At 45.2% G+C, this 10,534-nt stretch overlaps 1 non-coding gene across 1 annotated transcript; it reads left to right on the top strand.

The window, feature by feature from the left end:
• The first annotated feature begins 2,746 nt into the window (after window positions 1-2,746).
• TRNAP-CGG (transfer RNA proline (anticodon CGG)) lies at window positions 2,747-2,819 on the top strand. The gene has a single exon. It is a non-coding gene; the product is annotated as a tRNA-Pro (tRNA).
• Window positions 2,820-10,534: the final 7,715 nt, after the last annotated feature.

Raw genomic sequence — 10,534 nt, 5'->3', positions numbered from 1 at the left:
TGATCTGTCTCACTCAACGGTCGCCAAATTGAAACAATTTTTTCAGGGTAAACGAACCCGTTTTATTATTTCCGTAGGATTCCAGCAGCGCGAGTATTTCACAAAGGAAATTGATTGTTAACACTTTTAAACTTTCAAACATAGGACAATATCCCAATAGATAGCAGGTTAATATATTTAAAAACGCTTTCGATCTCAATTCATTGAACCAGCCACTGATTTCACAGCATGTTACGTTTCATGCCCTGTCGATCACAGTAGCAAAAGTAGCTGTTCTTTGTTGTCGCAATTTCATGCTCCTGCATTATTTTGTGTCCAAGAACCCATGTTTAGTGGAACCATCGATCTTCCCTCTTCTATCGCCACCATAGCCGATTCATGGTCATTAAAGACCACTGTAGCCAATTATCTTTGGACATGACTTCCACTTTCTTCTTTTCTTGATGCCCCGAATAAGCGTCGGTCCCTGGTTCGTATCACACACGAAAAAGAAATGTTTCTGAAATGTGAAGTTTTGTTTCTGAGAAACCCATATGGGTTTCTCTGCAGGTTTGCGCTGAATTCGGGTGGACTACAATTGAACTACAACTAGATTTCACAGAATAGCTTGCCTTATTCAGTGTCCCTGTACATCGATTTGCCGAAAAATTCACCGTTTCTGTGTGATCTGTTAACCTCCTGGTTAGCTCTGATTGTAGAGCGAGCGCAATGGCTCACTGAAGAGCGACATATAACCAGTGGGCGTGAAAGAGGCCCATTGAATAGCAGCACATACCCAGTATCACATACAGCGTTACCGAAATTGGGGCAAAGGTTGGTTCCGAACCTATTCACCTAACATCGCAGACAGATGCTCTGCCCGTTAAACCGCGGACTTCCCAGTGACTCAAGTTGGCATGCAAGAGAGGTTAGTGGAGGACAAGCATACAAAGTAATATACGGCTAACTTGGTGTAATTCTAAAAAAGAACATGCTGATTGGAATTAAGATGCCTACAATATATCTGATGCTGGGCAGAAGCGAACCTGTGTCATACATATGTGGAAAGTCTTGTCCGGATATATAACAGATGCGACACGCGAGGGCTTTGTGGCGCAGCCATCAGGGGGCGCTGTATGTTCAGTGGTAAGCGTGGGACACGGGTCCCACTGTAGGCGTGCCTCCTGCATAACACGTTTCGTCGTTGGCAAGAAAGAGTGCCGCTACATTGCTTCAATTCAAACCACATAGACGTCGACATCCACCGTGAGATGAGTTCTGCAGGAATTATTGTTCTTGTCTCTGCTGTGCTCTTTCAAATCATAATTGATTGTTTTTAAGCCAGGTTCCCACCTCTATGCACCCCGAGTGTGTTGTAAATAAATAAATAAATAAATACAACACGTTGGCGATTTGTCACCAGGTGCCAAAAGCAAGCAAAACAAAATTTCTACACGTATACCAGAGAGCCTTGAGGTCTTCTGCATTAGCGTAAAGGAGAGCCACTGGAGCAGCTCTCCACAAGTGGACAGGACAGAGTCTATTCTGTCATTGTATTGTTCAGGTGGCTCATAAATAAGGGCTGCTCAACAAAGGCCTTGTGCAAATTTTAGACCAGCTTTTTTTTAATCGCGTATACTTTGCGTTCGTCAGTGTTTGTTTATACACTTTTCACTTAGCGGTGACATTATGTATCAACCCTGCCTGCGTTACAGGAAACGGCGGTGAAACTTCGGCAGTATAAAGCAGAAGAGCGCGCATACTCAAACAAGCCATAGGTAAAAAATATATTATGTATACTTTAAGCAATATAGAAAGCACACCGTCTGATATTACGTATCACATTTATAGATTGTTCGTTTTTTTTCCCATAAACGTAATGACCGCTGCTTTTTTTAATAAATCGCAATATGTTAGGTTAGATTTCACGCCGTTACCCGGCGTCATTGAGGCAAGTGTTGCGGCGCTTCTGTGCAAAATATTTTGCCGTCTCTCTCGGTAGCCCAACACAATCCACGAGATTACTTATGGTAAGTATGTTCAAGGTTTTTTTTTAACTTACTTTAGACCCACAAAATTACTTCTCTTTTGCCTTATTGTCTGATTTTAGTTTTACTTTTCGCCACAAATTTCTTGCCTTAAAGTTGAAGAAAGGGGTTAACCGTGGGGCCCGATTATTATTAGTCATATCATGAGAAGCCAACAAACACTGACACCAAGGACAACATAGGGGAAATTACTTGTGCTTAATGAATGTAATGAAGAAACGATAAATTAATGGAAATTAAAGTGGATGAAAAAACAACTTGCCGCAGGTGGGAACCGAACCCACAACCTTCGCATTTCGTGTGGGTTCGGTTCCCACCTGCGGCAAGTTGTTTTTTCATCCACTTTATTTTCCATTAATTTATCGTTTCTTCATTACATTCATTAAGCACAAGTAATTTCCCCTATGTTGTCCTTGGTGTCAGTGTTTGTTGGCTTCTCATAATCTGACTAATAATAATCGGGCCCCTCGGTTAACCCCCTTTCTTCTCGTTTATTACCTAACGAGAGTCTCGAATCCGGCAACATTGATGCCTTCAGGTAGCATATGTGGGTTTATTGACCAGTTGCCTTCACCCAAAAAGATCACGTTCTCGTGACGCCTGCGGCAACAAGGACGTTCCACGTCCGCCGCCAAGGTCTGTGAGTGATAGCGGTGGCTAACACTCCCAGGGTTTTACTAGTACACATAAATACCCAAGAAAGTGGATGGGGAAACAGTGCCGCGGTAGCTCAATTGGTAGAGCATCGCACGCGGAATGCGAAGGTTGTGGGTTCGGTTTCCACCTGCGGAAAGTTGTTTTTTCATTCACTTTAATTTCCATTAATTTATCGTTTCTTCATTACATTCATTAAGCACAAGAAATTTCCCCTACGTTGTCCTTGGTGTCAGTGTTTGTTGGCTTCTCATGATTTGCCTTAAAGTTGTATTTTATTTCTCCTTTAGGCTCTACATTTTCACTTTTGCTTCGTTGCATGCTGTACCAGGCAGTTGTCGAGTGAACGTGTACAACCTACCTAGCAAAGAATAGTACACCCTAGCTATAACAGACAAAGGCTTTTAAAACCACGCTCTTCTATTCTACATGAGGCCCGTCCTTTTTTTTGAACTCATGAAATAATATGGTGCCTTGTCTTGTTCCCCGAGAGACGTAATGAACGTTATTTTGTCAGCTCAATCAATCGATCTTTGTGCTCCTAATCCCCCCTGCTGCGACGCCCTCGGGCAAATGTACAGGTATTCAAATAAATAAATAAATAAATAAATAAATAAATAAATAAATAAATAAAACCAGTAAAACGGAAGAAATAAGCTACGTACGTACAAAACAAATAACAGCAAGGTTTGTACGAAGTTGATCGCCCGGTTAAAAACGGGCACTTTATCGCTTTGCAGCACTGTTCTGTTAGCAAGATGACGAGTGTACGTTGTTTGCTAACAACACGCCCTCTCGCTATAAAAGCAATGTACTGCTCGGATTTTGTCACACCGCCAGAGAAGAATGTCGTATTCGACGAAACAAGAGCAAGCCACTGAAAGTGAGCGTAAAAGTGACGCGCAAATGCACCGTTGTTCCCCGTCGACCCGTCCCGATCGACCGCACCGCTTACGCGCCTGCTAGAGACGCTTTGCCCTGACGTCACACCAGCTGCAGGTTTTCAATTTTTCTTGCGCTTCTCGTGTTTTTTTTTCCTGAGTAGCGAGACAGCATGCGTAAGAAAGGCCTTTTAGTTATCCTCGTGGTTCGCTGCTACCGAGCGCATCTCTCTACTAGGTTTTCACTCGTATAGCTTACAGTATAGGGAACAGCATAGATACGTATGTCATAGTACATAGTGTTCCGAAATAACCCGAGTTTGGTTTTGCAGATGTGCACCGCAGGTTCATGCTTTAATCCTTTTTTTTTATGTCAGTCTACAGGAGAAAGACGAGTCAACTGCACTTACACATCGATCTTTTTATCAGGGAGGCAGATGCAGCAGGAAATGGAGAGACACGTATGACAGTTCTACAAGTTCACTGGAAAGCGGTAAAGGAATTTCTAGTGGAACTTTCTCACGATGAGCGAATGCTTTGAAACCATTCACGAGCGGGCTGACATCATCCAAATAAAATAAAAGAACGAAAAACAAATATCTAAGCCTGAATTCCTACTCCTCTTTTGATGCGCAACCCGAGCGGAAAGAAAAAGTGAGAGAAAAAGAAGGGGCTTGGAGTAATTGATTAAGTAGTTGGTGCTCATGCCTCTTTCTCCGACTAAATTCCCTCACATATGTACACTTAGACATTTAATGCATGTCGCACAGGGAATCAGAGCTACAATTTTCAAAAAAAAGGAATATTTTGGATTAGTGTTTATTATTTTCTTGTGTATGGACAAAATACGTCTCAAGCAGATAATGTTGCAACTACATCTTTCGACAAAAAGTCCGAGAAGATAGCAACAGACCAATATTAATGCACGAAACTCGTTAAGATAGAGTTCCCGCTAATTTCGAATCAACTCATGAGCTATGCCTTCATAATAAAAAAAACTTAGCGTATTCAGCAGCCTAAGTACTGTTCGTATGTGTGATGAAAATGAGGCTAAGGTAAAGGCATATTTTACAAGCTCTTAGTTGTCGCAATCAGAGAGACAACAAGACATTGTTAGTACCACACGATATAAAAGGTACGTTGTGCACAGGACTGTCACAATAACTGCAAATAGCAGACAGAGTATCGGTTCCCTAGTTTGTTGAAAGTTTACTTCGTGTTTTCAGGAAACAGATAAGGTCACTCAACGTTCCGTTCATACACACTGGTGTGCTCCTGCGCTTCGCGCTCCGAAGAATCATGTACTCTCTAAACAACAAATTTCTCGTTGTCTCTCATGCAATGCGCCAAAGCTTAAGAAAAACAATTATCGTGATCCATTTTTTGCTAGGATCCAAGACAATAATATCAAACTGCAAATTGTGTTTCAAGAATTTTCTATTATATTAAAAATACTTTACCGAAAATGGGCATGTCAGTTTCAGAGTGCAGAACGTTCTCGCGATTTCTCATAATTGGCATCTTCAACAATTTGAGCACCGCGACGATGTAGGGTGGGCACAAGGCGAAGGATAACGACGTCTGGCCGGACGGAAATACGAGGTAGATTCAACGTAGTTGAAGGAATGGGACAACATTCTAATGAACGAATGCGGTTCGAGGTAGTGGGTGTCCGGTCGGCGGGTACGGTCTCTCTCACACTCAGCGTAAGTCGCGAGCACATGGATGCGGTAGAAGAGAATTGTATTAATTGATCGCATTGCATATAGTCATACGCCACCGTTTGCATAAACGCGCATTTCAAGTCCATGAAACAAACGCCACCAAGTGCCCTATATGAAAGTTAGCGCCCTCACTTACAGTAAGGGCTGCTTTTGCTGTAGCATTGCGAAATGCGCTGAAAATACCGGCAGGGTGAGGGGCTGCACTCGTCAGGTCCTTCTGCAATTGTCCCCCTAGATAAGTTTATGCTGTTTAATTTTTTGCGGTAGCGCACCGTATTGTATCAGAATAATAAAATATCTCAACGTGTCAGCGGTGGTTGTCATGTCCAGTGGCAGCCGAGCACGGCTGTTTTGACTTCTGTTACCTCAAAGCGGACATGACTACGGTAATGACGCGGATCAAGTAACTGAATGATGTTAATGTCCTTTTATAATCATAAAGTCGACACTGTTTCAACGCGCGTAATGTATTCGCGAGTCAAAATAAATTGCGTGTAGTCTGCTTCGTAAGCTGTCATTTTGTTTTAATATTCCGTGGTGCAGCAGCGGCCACACCAGTGGATTAACCGGTTGTCTTCTCGGAGTGATTACATTTCCCTAATTCCCGTTACGATGCCTTTCTGTTTACATGCGCCGCTGAAATGCGCATTCTACAGTAAAAGCAAAGCGAACGAGGTGGACGGCACTGAGGGCAGAACGGCGCAGCAAGCGTCCTGGTGCCCATCGAAGCGCAATGGCCATAGGTATCGTCAGTAGGCCCTGAGGTCACCGAAGGGTTTGATAGCAAAGCAACATCCGCGTACGAGGTTATCGGGCGTGCCAGCGAAACACCACTCGTCGTGTTTGTAGGAATGGCTGTCAATTCTTGCTTGACGACTTTGCGCCAGAAGGAAGTTGGGTTCGGGCGCAGGCAACAGGATAACGCGTCATATCTTGTACTTGAAGCGCTTCGCGGGTGAAAGTGCGGATGAAATCGCGTAGGTCATAATGAGGGAGTATCTGAGGATCACTGCTGTTCTTTTCAAGACGAAGAAGTTGCAGCTCGTCTAGGAGCTGACACGTTGCAGCGATGTCTGGAATAGTAGCCGGATTTTGCATGATCAAGACGTTCCACAGGATGAAGGCATTGTCCTTTAATATGTGTCGAAGGCATTCAGTTTCCGTCATGCTAGGGCCCGCACAGTGGCACAGAGCGAGGACATCACCTATGCAGGAGGTGTAAGACTCATGCCAATGTTGGAGGCGTATGTAGAGCTTCCGTATGGTGACTTCCACGCGGCCAGATTCTGGGTGCCCGGCAACCGTTTGCACGAAGTCAGGTGGTCATAATTGTCGAGCCATTGAACAACATTGTCCCCACCGAGTGCTGCAAAGAAATCGCGTTGATGGCTGATCACAGTCTAAGACGGTATTGCAGGTGGAGGCGTCGGTGTTGGAGAGCTTGAACCACCAGAAGTTGTTTGAGCTGTCCATCATTGTAGGAGTAGCTGGGACCAGGCGTTGACCAGCATTTTGCTCTCGGGAGGGGGGAGCGTACGACGATGTCAAAATCTTGATGTACCTCCACTCCTCTAAACACGAAAACAAACCGAGCATCCATGTGCCTTTTATTTTAAAATATGCAAACACGACAGCTCACGTGGCAAACAAACAAGATCAGGGTTGATGATGGCTAATGTTTTCATGAAAACAATGAAGTACGTTTCAAGTTTGTTGTATTTCCAACAGGTTAGAGGAAGGCAAGAAATAAAAGCAGAAAATTGAGCTCGCAAATGACCAAGACCTCTATGGTTACAAAATAGGGCAGCTCATTCTTGTTCCTTCCTGCAACAGTTCAGAGCTGCCGTCCTTCACTTTCTTCGCTCAGCACACCAGAAACACTTGTGGAATCTTTTTTGTCTCGCGTCCTATTTCCGGCGCTCTATAGGTCACTTCGAAAACATAGCGTCACCACTGCAGAAGCTGTTTGTCTCAGGCACTCCTTTCACTTTGACTGACGATGGTCAGTCTGATTTCCATGTCCTCGGGCATGCCTTTACATCCAACCCCATTAAATGTCTTTTATATGTATGCAGGCCTACCCTTTTGCACATCGATAGTACTGGTCCTGGGAGCGATGCAGTACTTCTGCAACTTGACCACATTTGCCGAGAGAGGGTGGTTGCGTAGGCCAGTCGCACACTAAAAGCATACTCGATAACAGAGCAGGAACGTCTTGCTGTAGCTTGGGCAGTACAAAAATTCCGGCCTTAGTATTTTTATTTGCCATAATTACTGACCATCACGTGATATGCTGGTTATTGCTTCAAATTTGTCTGGACACCTAGCGTGCCGGGTGCTCCTGTTGCAAGAATTTCATTGTGATGTGGCCTACAAGTCCGGAAAAAAATTTCAACATTACGACACTCTAGCTCGAGACCCGCTTCCACTATCTACAAGCGCATTCCTGCACTGTTCTTCACAGGGCCATGACACTGCGTCTTCACTGACGTTGCCAACGCTAGCGCCTGTCAACACGTTTCCTTAAAATCGCTAAACTCAGTTCGTCTCTTATCAGTGTGCTGACCCATACTGCCAGAGAATTATACAACGTCTATGCAGAACTTCACGTTCGCTTAAAGCCACGCTTCGTTGCCAACTGAAGCCGGTCAAGCTTAGGAGCCAGCTGACGCACTAATACATTTACCATTCTGGCGAACACCGTCGGCTTCCGGTTCTTCTTCGTTCGCAGCGCACACATGGTCTCGAAACTTTTCACCTTCTGCTGACCACTTAGGCTTTCACAAATCCTACAGCCGGATCAAAAGCCGTTCTTCTTGTTTACCTTTCTTTCTTTGTGGCTAAATACGTCAGCTCTAGCCCGCTGTATCAACTATGGAAGCAGCCAACAGCGCCTCCTTCTGGCCTACTACAACTCATCCCATAACCGGAGGTGCCTTTCGAGATCAGTGGAATATAACTCTTCGGACCACTTCCTATGACGCCGACAAGACATCGATCGATAGTGACTGCTGTCAACAACCCTGTACGCTACGCGGAGACCGCTCCTCCACGTTATTGCTCTGCATCAGACGTGGCCACTTTCTAAATGGATGCTACTGTGTTACATCATGGAGCTCCAAGCGTCCTGTTGAGTGAGCGAGGCAAGTATTTTTGTCGACAGTAGTAGAAGACGTTAGCAAGACCTGTCGTAGAGCTCAAGAGACTCTGTCAGCTTACCCCGCACGACCTAATGGCTTGACAGAGCGATTTCGTCGCACACTAGCTGACGTGATATCTATATCTGTGAGGCCGTACCACAACAACTGTGTCACAATCCTTCTGTTAGTGATGCTTGCTCATAACATTAATGTCCAACCAACTACTGGTTACTTCCATTTTCTACCTCATATGCGGCAATTCGCAGACATTTACCCTAGTCACCTCTTTCTTCAAAGAACCCACTAGCTTCTGGTAATCTGTGTCTGGACAGTTAGTCTCAAGTCTTGAATGTTAATAACGTGCTCGATTCAAGACAGAAGTTAACAAACAAACACCGCAAACCACGCTGCGACAGCTTTCACAGCGAGGTTGCTTTTCGTCACGGGAATGTGGTGCTGCTCTGGACACCCGTTGGTATCCCTCGCTTTTGTGGGAAGTTTCTGCCGCGTTTTCTAGGCTTGTACATCATTACAGAACAAGCCTCCCCTTGAACTATCCTTTCACTCCCGCTTAAGTTTCTTCTGACTGGCGTTGCCGTGGTTGCGAGGCTGTTCATGTTTCGCGTCTCAAACCGATCGTTCGGCGTTTCGTGTCAGTGTAAGTTACGGCAGCGCTGCCTGCTTCAACGCGCGGGGGAAATTAGTGTGAGCGCTCGTTTTAATTTTATCTTCCTTGTCTGTACATACTCATCATCACCACTCGGAGCTGTAATAATGGGTGGCTCGCTCATCAAAAAAAAATTGCCGCCGTTTAACGCGGTTAAACCAAGTTTGTCGTTTGATAGCACGGTTTTGTTTGCTTTGGGAAAGCACACAGACGCTGCTCGGTGCCGTCAGCAACTACCGCGTCTACAATTGCACCACGAGGCAACACACAGGCACTGCTCGGTGCGGCAGCAGCAGCGAGCGAAATGACCTTCATGCTGCGTCTCGCTTCAACACGAACTAAGCGTCGAAGGCACAGTGCAGACGAAGCTACGAGCACTCGGCGCAGTTTGTACATTAGGCAGATCTCTTTCAAGATACTGGTGCCCACACTGCGTACGCAGCAGCCACCGGTCGTGGTAGGCTAAGTTCCACTTTGTCCTTGGCCGAGCTTGAATGTCAGATGGCTTTGTATATAGATACAGAGAGATGTGAAGCACAACTTCGCAGTCATCTTTGGTTTACCCACCAGTTTTTACCAAGCATCTTACTTCATGAGCAGAGGGGCCCTTCTCTGACTTACGCCTCCCTCCTTTTTACTTTATTTTCTCACTGGCCTCTTTGTCTTACATACATGGTACTCCGCCTTGCTCTTGTCCTGCATGGTTGCCAGTAAGGCTCCTGTAAAACTGTCAAAGCACCTAAAAAGTCTCAATCGCTGTCACAACTGTCCCTTTCAGTTTGATTTATGGAAGAACTCCGGGCACGGTGTCTGCTGACTTCACTATCCGTGCCGAACTGCCATTATACAGCGAAGCTTTCTTTGCCTCTTCCTTCGACTTTCCCACTGCTGCCACTGCTGTTTGGCACAACGCATCGAGGGGGGGGGGGAGTTCAGAGCACGTATATACATGAAAGGAGTGTGCAAGGGAAGGAAACAGACGCAAGAAGTTCGTTTGGACCGCATCGCGTTCAATGTGTGCAATGCCCTCTGGAGCTGGCTGGCCGTTGCGAGAGTAGCCACTTGACAGCTGTAATTATCCGTGACCCTTACCCCCCCCCCAAGCGCTTACCTTCCTAGTAACGTGCAAATATATTGGGGAACAAGATAGAATGGAAGAGAAAAAGGGGAGAGGAGGTAGAGAACAGGTGGAACCGAAGCAGTCGCAAAACGTGTGAATCACACATTTGTCAATCTTTGTTATCCGTTTACATACAAATACAGCGGGGGAGGTAGAAAAAAGGTGACGTGAGAAGGCAAGGAAACGCTGGATAAACTTAAGTTCAAGATAAATTACAGTGCGTTTCTGCTATTTCTGAAAAATAAAAGCATGCAAACATGTCTATCGGACAATTTACGAAGGGCGTGCAGAAGCAGAGCCGCATTAATTAAAGCATACCGC

This window comes from Dermacentor variabilis, chromosome 2, assembly GCF_050947875.1.
Source record: "Dermacentor variabilis isolate Ectoservices chromosome 2, ASM5094787v1, whole genome shotgun sequence".
Taxonomy (NCBI): Eukaryota; Metazoa; Arthropoda; class Arachnida; order Ixodida; family Ixodidae; genus Dermacentor; species Dermacentor variabilis.
This window is presented reverse-complemented; position numbering and strand designations above follow the sequence as displayed.